This window comes from Haemaphysalis longicornis, unplaced genomic scaffold (genome assembly GCF_048455015.1).
Source record: "Haemaphysalis longicornis isolate Haplotype H1 unplaced genomic scaffold, Haemaphysalis longicornis Haplotype H1 scaffold_246, whole genome shotgun sequence".
Lineage (NCBI taxonomy): Eukaryota > Metazoa > Arthropoda > Arachnida > Ixodida > Ixodidae > Haemaphysalis > Haemaphysalis longicornis.
This window is the reverse complement of record NW_027526312.1, coordinates 147,598-158,421: the sequence shown is the minus strand read 5'-3', so window position 1 is coordinate 158,421 and position 10,824 is coordinate 147,598.

The following is a 10,824-nucleotide window of genomic DNA, read 5'->3' as shown; positions in this document are numbered from 1 at the left end:
ATGAAACAAGGGTACATATAGACGTTCAGTTTGTTTTAAGGAATAAAGAGTTTTCCCGCCTGAAAGTGGACCAGCTTGAGAAAGCAGCTTGTCTCGATTAAAACGAACAGCGACTGCTTTCGTACGGGTACGCCGTTGCAGCGCAGCGCGTAAGGTGAAATATACTTTGCAAAATGTTTGTGTGGGCGTGTGTGTAGAGAAGGGGAAGCACTCTGCACTACCTCTGCACCAGGCCAGAATTCTTACGCAATATGCATACGTGTCGAACAATTTCAGAGCTTGCCTATTGGCCACTATTGCAAAACGCATCTAACATGCTCAAAATAGGGCAAAATTATTTTATAGAGCACCGCCCAGGCCTAAGCGACGCGCAGGCGGAGATTTGGAAGAATAATTGTGCGGTAAGTCGGCAAGCTTTACGCCAATTCACTCCGTACGCGTGCGAGCGAGTACATGTGATAGCAATCACTTACCCCCTACCTACATGCAGAGCGCCGATATCGATTATAGGCTACTGTTTCGCGATTCCAGTGCTTTGGGGACGTAATGATTTGGAGTAGATGCACCTAGCACTGAAGGTATCAGCCAAAAGATTGCGTGCAAATGCCTCCTACGTGCAAATCACCGAGATTCTAACTGCGCCAGCGCTGCGCTCCTCTCACGACAAAAGCAAACGTGCAGCGAACTTTCGCAAAGGCGTAGCGACGACTTGAGCAATACGTAGCGGTGCGCGTAGTTTGTCAAAGCACGCATCCTGGGATCCAAAGCAAGCGCAATGCCTGAGAGCCTGAGACGCCACAACAGGACTGCTTTCAAATGGGCGCCGCCATTTTGGCTACAGCTTCAGTGGAAGTGACGTCGGCGACATCACGATGCTGGGGCGCTATTTAGGGGGGGGGGGGGGGGGAGGGGGGAGGGGGGTCGGCCTGGTCCCTTACGGGATATGGTTTGGGAATACGCTGCAGGGCGCTTACGGAAGGGGGTGTGGTTTGACCTCTAGCGCGCAAGGGCAAAACTGGTCACCCCGCGAATACTGCTCGAGGTAGCGTAGAGTAAAAACCAAAACCAAAATGCTTAGACGAGCCACGGCCTGAGGAAATAAGCGCTTTGTACGACAGATAGTGTCGCCTTGTCGCTGAAACTGACCAAGATCAAGCAGCCGCAACCTTCACTCCCACATGTTCAGCCACACAAGCGTAGATGGCGTCTGTTATTTGTGTGTCAGGGCAATTTAAAACCATCTTGGCTAACCTTCGGTAACTGGAAAGCAGAAATTGTAAACGCAGCAACTCCCTTCTAAAACGCTCATTCGGCGTCAAAGTAACGCTATCGCGTCCAACATGTCACTGCAACTTTTTCTGATGCAAAATAACTGTCGGACGGTCTTCTTCATCCTGATCGATAGCAACGTGGTGTTGGAATTGCGCCTAACTTCATTAGCTTGGGCAGACGTTAGTGGGACTTCTTCTGTGGAAATAACAATGGGACACGCGGCGTTATCACGCGCATTTGGAGGCTGCTGTGAGCGGCCTCTGATTTTGATGCGCATGCTTCCGTTCCATCACCTATGTGACGCCCGGCCGCCGGTAATGGCCGCGTTTTTCAGTTTAGGTTCCCAAAACACCAATTTTCACGAGCTGTTTGCGTCGCGCGCATTCATGCTTGAAACGCAGTATATTTGCATGTCGCACTCTGTTTATTGGCCCTGTTGGATGGCCTTATTTTTACGCCGTCGAAAATTTGAGTGCAGTTGGCGTTTAGGGAAAAGCTTCAGTATAACAAGCAGCGGGACTGCATGCTTTGTTAGGCAAGCGGATGTTGGATTAGCAGCAACGATGTTGTTTTAGCCCACTCCCTCCTCTGCTTCGTTTTAAGTGGATTGTCTTCGTCGTACGCAATCCCAGTAGGCTACTTCTTCACTAAACGTCCAACGGGTAGTCAGCTTCCCGATCTAGTACTCTTTGTGATGAAAAAAGGAAAAAAAACCTGTGGTTGCCGCATAGTGCAACTTGTCACCGACCACCACCGAGTCAAAATGAAGATGCCGGACCAGGGCACTCTGGCGTTTGAAGTAGAACCCCCGTGCGACTGTAACAAACCTGTACTCCTAAGTTTCGACTCCTGCGATGTGCTGAAGAATGAAGAACGCACGCTCATGACGTAGGACCTAAGGGGAAAATTTAGGTATCTTACCTAAAGTATGTGTATGACCTGCAAGAGAACCTGACGGTGAAACCGGTCCGTTATCTACACCGAAAGCCCGTCCATACGAATAATATCGAAAAGATAAACGTGAGAAGGACCATTCAAGTTCTGCGTCCGGCTGTGACCGCTGCCTTATAACACCTAAAAGAACAAGCCAGGCACACATGCAGCCCATTGTTCGCAACTGCAGGCCACACCATCACATTCATGAGGAACTTCTATCAGGAGTTCATACTTCTGGACATGAGCAATACAACCCGGCACCTGCGCCAAAAGTTCCCCGATGTCCGGCACTACGGCGATGCTGACTATGACAGGCTTGAGTGGCTGGAGGTTACCATGCCTATGTATTTGGAAGATGTTAAAAGAAGTTGCGGCGATCCAAGCGAGTTCCTCACGAAGGAGACGTATGAGGAATTTTCTATCACCACCTACTCTAGTGTTTCCTGCATAAGGTAGCTTCTGAAAACCGACAGCTTCCTGTTCGTGCATATACCGAATAGAGAAACGGAGCGAGTGCCCGTTGTCTTACCAATTGAGCTACGAGCACACGCAGATACAGGGGAGACAGACGGTGTATTCACCGAGCACAGCTGTGGGTTTACCCCCTGCGTTCTCGCTGAATGCCACGTGATAGCGTCACGCGACCTCTCGCGCCTCTGTGCGCTCCGTCAACGCCACGTGTTGCGGCCGTGTGCACCAGTGGTTTGTCCAGGTAGACCTCCAAAAGTTTGCACTCGTGTGCAATACCGATACCAAACAACCGACTACCATACGTGGAATGTGCTTTGAGTTAACTTTCACGAATAATATAACTGCGCTGAAAACGCAAAGTCTGAGTGCGTATCACACCGGTCATCAGTCCGTTCTGAACATTGTGCTGAAGTGAAATAATATATAACGTGTTACAGGTACAGTGTAACGTGTGACTAACGCAACCGGGCCGTAGGCACCCGTGGTAGGTGGTGTATAAAGCGTCGCTTTCGAAACGCCCTCCACAGGGTGAATAGGCCCGCATTTTTTTGGAACGCAGTGCATAACGCAGAAAAGTCTTGCGAAAAGAAATATGCTCGGTTGTGGAATGCAGGCACAGAATTGTTTACAAAATCCCGCTGTCTTGTCAGGACGTTGCATTGACGATCGCCTGCGTGACTACGAGAACTTTCTCAAAGGGTCATGCTAGCAGTCAGCTTGCTGTGCATTGGAAAAAAAAAAGAAGAAAGGGCACGCGTGACCCACGAGGCTTTCTGTATCGCACAATGCTGCGACGAGTGTATTCATGTGCCCAGTGTCTCGCGTGAACGGAAAAGGGATCGCATATCTTTCGAATTGATACGGGTTTCCTACCATCATTGTGTGCTTTAAGAATTCGTACAGCACCGTCGCCTTCTTCTATTTGTTATTTATTGTTGCGTAGATTTGACTCTTTCGTACAAAGGTTGCGCCCTAATGCAATAAAAAAGATGTGGTTGATAGTCAGTGCACATGTTTGTCTCCTCCTTTCTCGTGTCCCGTCTTCGGGCTGTTGTAATCGCTTAGTTCGTTTTTTTTATTTTGCCACCCTCTGATTGGCTAGGTAGCGCACAAAATAGGCGTCGCTGAAGGAACGACGGGCATTGTGTTGCTGGAACTACGTGCGTCGCCTCCCTTCTTGGGCAAGTCGGCGGTCGTCCAGGCAGCTGGTGGCAGCGGTGGCGACGGAAGGGAGCGTATACGTCGGCGTTGGTCTTGGCGTCGGATTTGGTGAGAGCACGGTTTTATTATTATTATTATTAGAGTACCCTCAGGGCCTTTACGGCGTTACAGAGGGGGTGGGTACAGTGCATGAAAACAGGTAACAGTGTAGAAGTACAGGCAGTATGTAAACACAAGCATATTTCCGGAAACCAGGTTACTGCATTACATGTACAGAAAGTGCATTCTTGAATGATGCCGGATCTTCAATGGACACAATGTGGTGGGGAAGGTGGTTCCATTCCTCAGACATTTTGGGGAGAAATGAATCTGAGAATGCGTTGGTGCGGCCAGATGGAACGTTGTTGCCTTGAACGGATGGTCGATGCGGGATGATATGTACGTGGGCCGTAAGAAAAGGTCGCGTCTTATAGATGGGTTATGGAAATAGATTTTGTGAAACAGAGAGAGTCGTGAAATTTTTCTGCGATGGTGCAAGCTTGGTAGAACCAGGTTATTTTTCATTAGCGAAACACTGGAGGTACGGGAGTAGTCGGAAAGTATAAATCGAGCTGAGCGGTTTTGTACAGATTCCAGAAGAGAAATTAGGTTTTGTTGTGCAGGGTCCCAGATTGCCGAGGCATACTCTAGTTTAAGGCGAATTAGTGTCCGATAAAGTGTTAACCTGAGGGGGGATGGATCATGAGAGAAATTACGGCGAATATATCCTAAGGAACGGTTAGCGCTGCTGCAGACATAATTAATGTGTGTGTGCCATGTTAAGTCATTGCTGATATGAACACCAAGATACTTGTAGGATGTAACGTATTCGAGAGTGGCTCCAGTAATTTTGTAATTAAAGGGCTGCTGGTAATAACGTTTGCGCGTAATGGTCATGCTTTTGCATTTGTTTGTGTTAGGTATCATGTGCCATTTGCTGCACCATTTAGAGACAGTGTCGAGGTCGGCGTGTAAATTAAAGTTGTCCGTTCGGTCACAAATTTCGCGAAATAACGCAATCATCAGCGAATAATTTTATGGAGGAATTTATACCATTAGGAAGGTCGTTAATAAATATTAAAAATAGCAGAGGACCTAACTCCGAACCCTGTGGTACACCGGATTTAACATCAGTAGGGGGAGAATTGCATTCGTTAGCAGTCACGAATTAGGTGCGATTGGTCAAAAAGCATTCTATCCACTTAAACACATTAGGGTCAATGTTTAGGGTAATGAGCTTAAGAAGTAATAATTGATGAGACACTTTGCCAAACGCTGTTTGAAAATCTACAAAGATGCAGTCTACAGATGAACCGCGATCCAGAGCTGATGCAACGTCGTGTGTGAATGTTAGAAGCTGAGTTTCGCATGAGTAATTTTTCCGAAAGCCATGTTGAAATGGGCTGAAAAAGGAGTTGGATTCCAGGAATGATAGAAGGTTAGAATATATGACGTGCTCTAAAAGTTTACAGGAAATAGACGTTAACGATATTAGGCAGTTTTAGCATATCGTTACCGTGTTTGCGTTACCGTTTACCGTGTTGCCGGAAGCGCTGGCGACGGTGAAGCCTGTGCCGGTAAGTTGCCGTTCGCGGCAACTCTCGCGCTGCGCAGTCTTCTCCCGCAAACACGGTAAACGGTAATGTAAACACAGTAACGATATGCTAAAACTGCCTATTGGCCGGTAATTTAAAGGAGAGCTTTGGATACCGGATTTGAAAACAGGGACGACCTTCCCTACCTTCCAATCAATTGGCACAGCACATCACTGAAGGGATTGAAAAAAGATGTGTGGCAGGATTATTGACGAATAAACTTCGGTGTTTTTTAAGAGCTTGGGATTAATTTCGTCTACGCCACAACTGGAAGGTTTAAGGTCATGAATCAGCTTCATAATTCCAACAGGATCTACTACAATAGGATCCATTGGAAAAAAAGTTGTAATCGCATAATTGCGGCACAACATCCGCAGGACAATTCGAAAACGACTTGGCGAATACTTGATTCAGAACGCGACAACATTCGTCACTGCGCATGACCTGGTTGTCAGCATATCTAAGAGATATAAGTTCTTTTTTATTAGGTCTAATTGTCTTCCAAAACATTTTTGGGTTACTTTGGAGAAGCGAGGGGAGAGTGTTTGTAAAAAAGACGTCCTTTGCTTTTTTTATGGCTGCACGATAAGCGTCGGAAATATTTTTGTAAGCAAACCAGCGGGATGTCTCATTTTTGCGTTTGGCTACACGAAATGAGCGTTTCTTTAGGTTTTGCAGTCGTTTTAGGTCAGATGTGAACCAAGGTCAGCGTTGCTTGCCAGAAATAACAACTAAAGGAATATATGTGTTAGTCAAAAACGTAACTTTTTCTTTAAACAAGTGCCAACTGTGTTCAACCGTGCGATCAAAAAAGCCTACCATGTAGGCATCGATAAAACATTCGAGTTCTGTATTAATTGAAGCGTAGTCTCCTTTGGCGTAATTTCTTATTGCTTTGCTGTGTGTTAGCCGGCGCGAAACGTCAGCTTCTAAGGTAAAATGAATGAAACAATGAGCGCTTAAACCAGGAAGGAAAATTAGGAGTCGCACAAGATCTGGAACATTTCTCAGGACCAGATCTAGTATGTTAGCGGACGTCGGACCCACTCTGGTTGGTTTGTCAACTAGCTGAGTCAAATTAAAGTCGAGACACATGTTAAAAAATGTACTACTATCTCCTGATAGATTACTGTAAGCAGAGCAGGGCACTGACCAGTTTATTTTGGGGAAGTTAAAGTCCCCGAGCAAGAACAACGGCGCATGTGGAAATTTCAAGACCAGGTTGTTAAGAACGTCATGTATTTTGTCACAAAAGTCAGATGTAGCATTGGGCGGACGATAACAGGCGCAAAACAGGGCGTTTTGATTATTTAAGTGTATCGAAACACAGATAATTTCTAAGACTGAATTTGTTATCACCATACTGGAAGTGCAGCGATCAATACACCGCCACCAGGTTGATTACAACGATCAGCTCGGTATACAAAGTAATTTTTATCGCAACAAAACAATTCCGAGTTTGCCTACTATGTCTGCAGCGCAGTCATCAAAAAGGGAAAACAAGGCATCGCGCTTGTTAGTGACGCTACACACATTTGAAAATAAGACTGACAGGTTCTTGTCGTTATTTTTTGGGCGCGGGTCAGATGTTAGGATGACACGGTATCTGAACCCCCGGACGTATCATCGATCTGCCGTGGCTTGTTCGTTTCCAGTTCGCATATGCTATCGGTAGCAGGAGAGTAGACATAGCACTTTTAAGTGCGAATGCACTTTATAAGCGACCCCAAACCTTCCACCGGCGGCGGCGGCGGCGGCGTCCGCAGTCCTCCTCTCCCTAGCAACGGCGTGGAGCGGAGAGGAGCGTCGGTAGCAACGGCGCGGTGACGTCACTTCACCACGTGACCGCGCTCGCTCCGCCTCCTCGCCGTGGCTGCGCGGGTGCGCGCCGCTCCCCGCACCGCTCCTCGCGCCGTGACGTCATGGTATGACGTCACAGCGCGCCTCCTCTCCCCAGCAGCTGCCGCGCGCCTCTCTCTCCACCGTGACGTCACACTCTCTCCTCTCCCCCTCGCTCGGCTGCAGCTGCCGTGCGCCGCTGTCCCTCTCCCCTTGCGCTCGCCTCCTCTCTCAGCCACCTGGCTCGGCGCGCTCGGCGCGGCGTACCCCCCTATATTAGCAGCGATAAACTGCCAGACCTCCGTGGGTCGGCTCGCGCGCGCTCACGGGCGAATGCCAACGGATTTCAACTTTACTCCCCCTCGTAGCATCACCCCGTGCATTCGCACTTAACCATGTTCACCCTCGGGGAAATGCTTGGGAGTTTTTTGTTCAGGTAAAGCTTGTTATAGCGAATGGTAAACTGCTGGCCGCTATCCTTTCCGTACTCGTACAACTTTTTTTTCATGCTCCTCGTTGCCCTGCAAAAATCTTCGTTCACGACCACGTCAGACTCTTTAAGCTTTTTTTTTGGAATTCAAGATGCTGTTTCTTCATTTGGATGAGGATAACTTTACAATAATTGGCCGACATTTACCAGGAATGAACTTGCCTAACCTGTGGGCGCGAGATATTCGGTCGTCGCTAGTAGTCAAGTTTAAGTTCAATACGGAATTCAGAAATGCACAAACCTTTTCTTGTGGTTGTGTCCACGTCTCGGAAGAGCTGTCTGCAAGGCAATTAAATATTAAATTCTCCCTTCGTGAACGATCTTCAAAGTCATCTAGTCATTGGTTCAGCGCCATTACTTGTGGTTGATAATTTTGCGTGGGCAGCCCTTCGGGGCAGCTGACATGTTTTTCAACTTCCGAAAGCCTATTATCGAGATCCGTAATCTGTTGCTCAAGGGATGATTGCGCCTCTTTCACTTCATTAATAGACTCCATCAGTTCATCGTGATTTACATCTATCTTGTTATGCAATGACTTAATAAGGGAAAGCAGCTCGTTGTAGTGTTTGTCAGGAACATCCTTTGGGGGGCCGGGGTTTGATTGAATATCGCCAGACATGATCAGCAGTTTTACAACATGAACACATTCGCTTGTCACAGCAATCATTACACAAGGGCATGGAAGCAGCAGCAAGCAAACATTGTTTGATCTTTTGCTATAAAGGGAAGGAGCAGAACCCACCTGCACAAGAAAAGCGAAAGGGTTGCTGTAGATTCGCATTGTTGCTGCACTTCCATGTCCACTGAAGGCGATCCTCGGGTCCCAGCTGTTTAAGTAGAGCTGCGGTGATGCGTCGGTCACTTTGGATGACGGCGGTGCGCAGAGGGCCGGGGAGTCGTTCCACAAAAACGGTTGCTGCGCTTGGCAGTCCGGAGTGTTTACTGCAGAATGCAACGCCTGGAAGCCTTTGCCGCCGAGTTGCGCAGTTGGCTGCAGTGTCTTAGCCGGGAGCGGAAGAATGTTCCACGAGGCAAGGAAGGTCAAAATCTGCACAACAAAAGCGAAAGGGTCGCTGTAGATGCGCATCGTTGCTGCACTTTCATGCCCACTGATATCGGCTTGTTTGACTTCATGTGAGCACTAACGCAATTTGCTTGGTAGTCGAGGATTTTTGACTTTTCTAGATATAAGCAGTACATCTAAGAGCGGAACTTTTGTTATCTGCAGTCATGATGGAGACGTCGGTAACAAAACCCAACCTAATGTTGCTCACCGAAGGGCTAGGTATCACACGGAGAGAGCCCACGCGGGAGACAGACGGTGCACTCACCGAGCACATCTGCGGGTTTACCCCCTGCGTTCTCGCTGAATGCCATGTGATAGCGTCACGCTACCTTTCGCGCCGCTGTGCGCTCCGCTCACGGCACGTGTGGCGGCCGTGTGCGCTCCTTGTGCATGCGCTAGGATGCGGTTATTTAAATATAAAAGGAATCTCACAACGCATGGCATCGCACTTCTCTTTCGTCTCTGCCACCGATCCCGTCGCCTCTGTCAGAAGCGATGGAAACAGAAGTGAGATCGTCTAACACCGGGTTTGAGTTTCCTTCATTTTGCAAAAAAAGTGTCCACTCATGTGCTACACCGATACAACTCAACCAACCACCGTTCATAAATCCTGCATTCATTTAACCTTAACAAAGAACATGCAAGAAAGGGTATGGTTAAGTGCATTTCACTTGTCTCTGGTTTCATCTTTTGTAGAGCCACGTGTGTGAATTCAAGTGACGTTGCATGGGTAATCACTGTGGGTGTCGTTTACAGCTTCGTTTTCAAACCACCTTCGTAGGGTGGATTGGCGGGCATTTTTTGCCCATAGGGATCGTTTTTGCTTACGTCGATGAAACCGTTGGGGGGGGGGGGTGGTAGAGGTATACAGCTTTGCTGTAAAAAAATTGGCCGTGTATCTGCTTCTTTCGTTGCAAATGTCGTCAAAAGACGATAGTCTTTATCGACTTTTGCCAAGTAAATGCCTCCCTTCGCTTTACCGCTCACCTCTCATGTTGTTCCTCTTGCGTCGCGCTCCTCCCAAGGTAAAGACACCAAACGTTTGCTTAAATCATTTTAAATTTCCCGCGTTCCACTGCTCCAAACCGTCAGCGTTTGGAGCAGTGGAGTACGGCGAAGACGCGCGTTAATCGAGGCACCCTACTTCAACGTTTATAGAACCGCGTTTCCCTACTCCACGTGCGTTGCAAGCAGAACGTGGAAACTATCTAGTGGAACCTTGCGTAACTGTTGCCGGTTGATTTCTTAAAATGGCGCCAGAAGCTATAGTGGCGCTGGCGACAGCAGGCGACGGCGGAGTGAATTCTTTTCCTGCAGTTGATGAAGTATTTAATTTGGCAAAAGTCAAGCATGTTTGAATTTTTATAAAGGAACACTGCAAATATCACTTCTGTATTGATTTGTTGTCTCATATTTGCGTAATGTCTTGTTCTTCTTCAACAATGTTGAAAAGTCTGAACATTACACCGGACCAAGACGGGTAGATTTAGCTGTGACTATGTAAGACTATTCCGCAGGCATTGTTTTGCTTTGGCCGGGTGGCTGAATCGAGTCACAGACATAGACACACAGACATACAGACAGACCAAAATTTCTGGGTTTAAGTAGCCCAAGAAAGACTATCGTCTTTAAAATGCCTGCAGTATGTGTTGTATTCCACTCCATGCCCATGATTCCACTCCATAGAGCCAGTAATGCGCAACGGCTCCTGGCCTCCCTGGAGGTGGTACCTACATTTATTAATTGGTCCTTTCTACAGTGATGTTTTTTAAAGACGATAGTCTTTCTTGGGCTCCTTAAACCCAGAAATTTTGGTCTGTCTGTATGTCTGTATGTCTGTCCGTCTGTCTGTCTGTGACTCGATTCAGCCACCCGGCCAAAGCAAAACAATGCCTGCCCATTAGTCTTATATAGTCACAGCTAAATCTACCCTTCTATGTCCGGTGTAAGGTTCA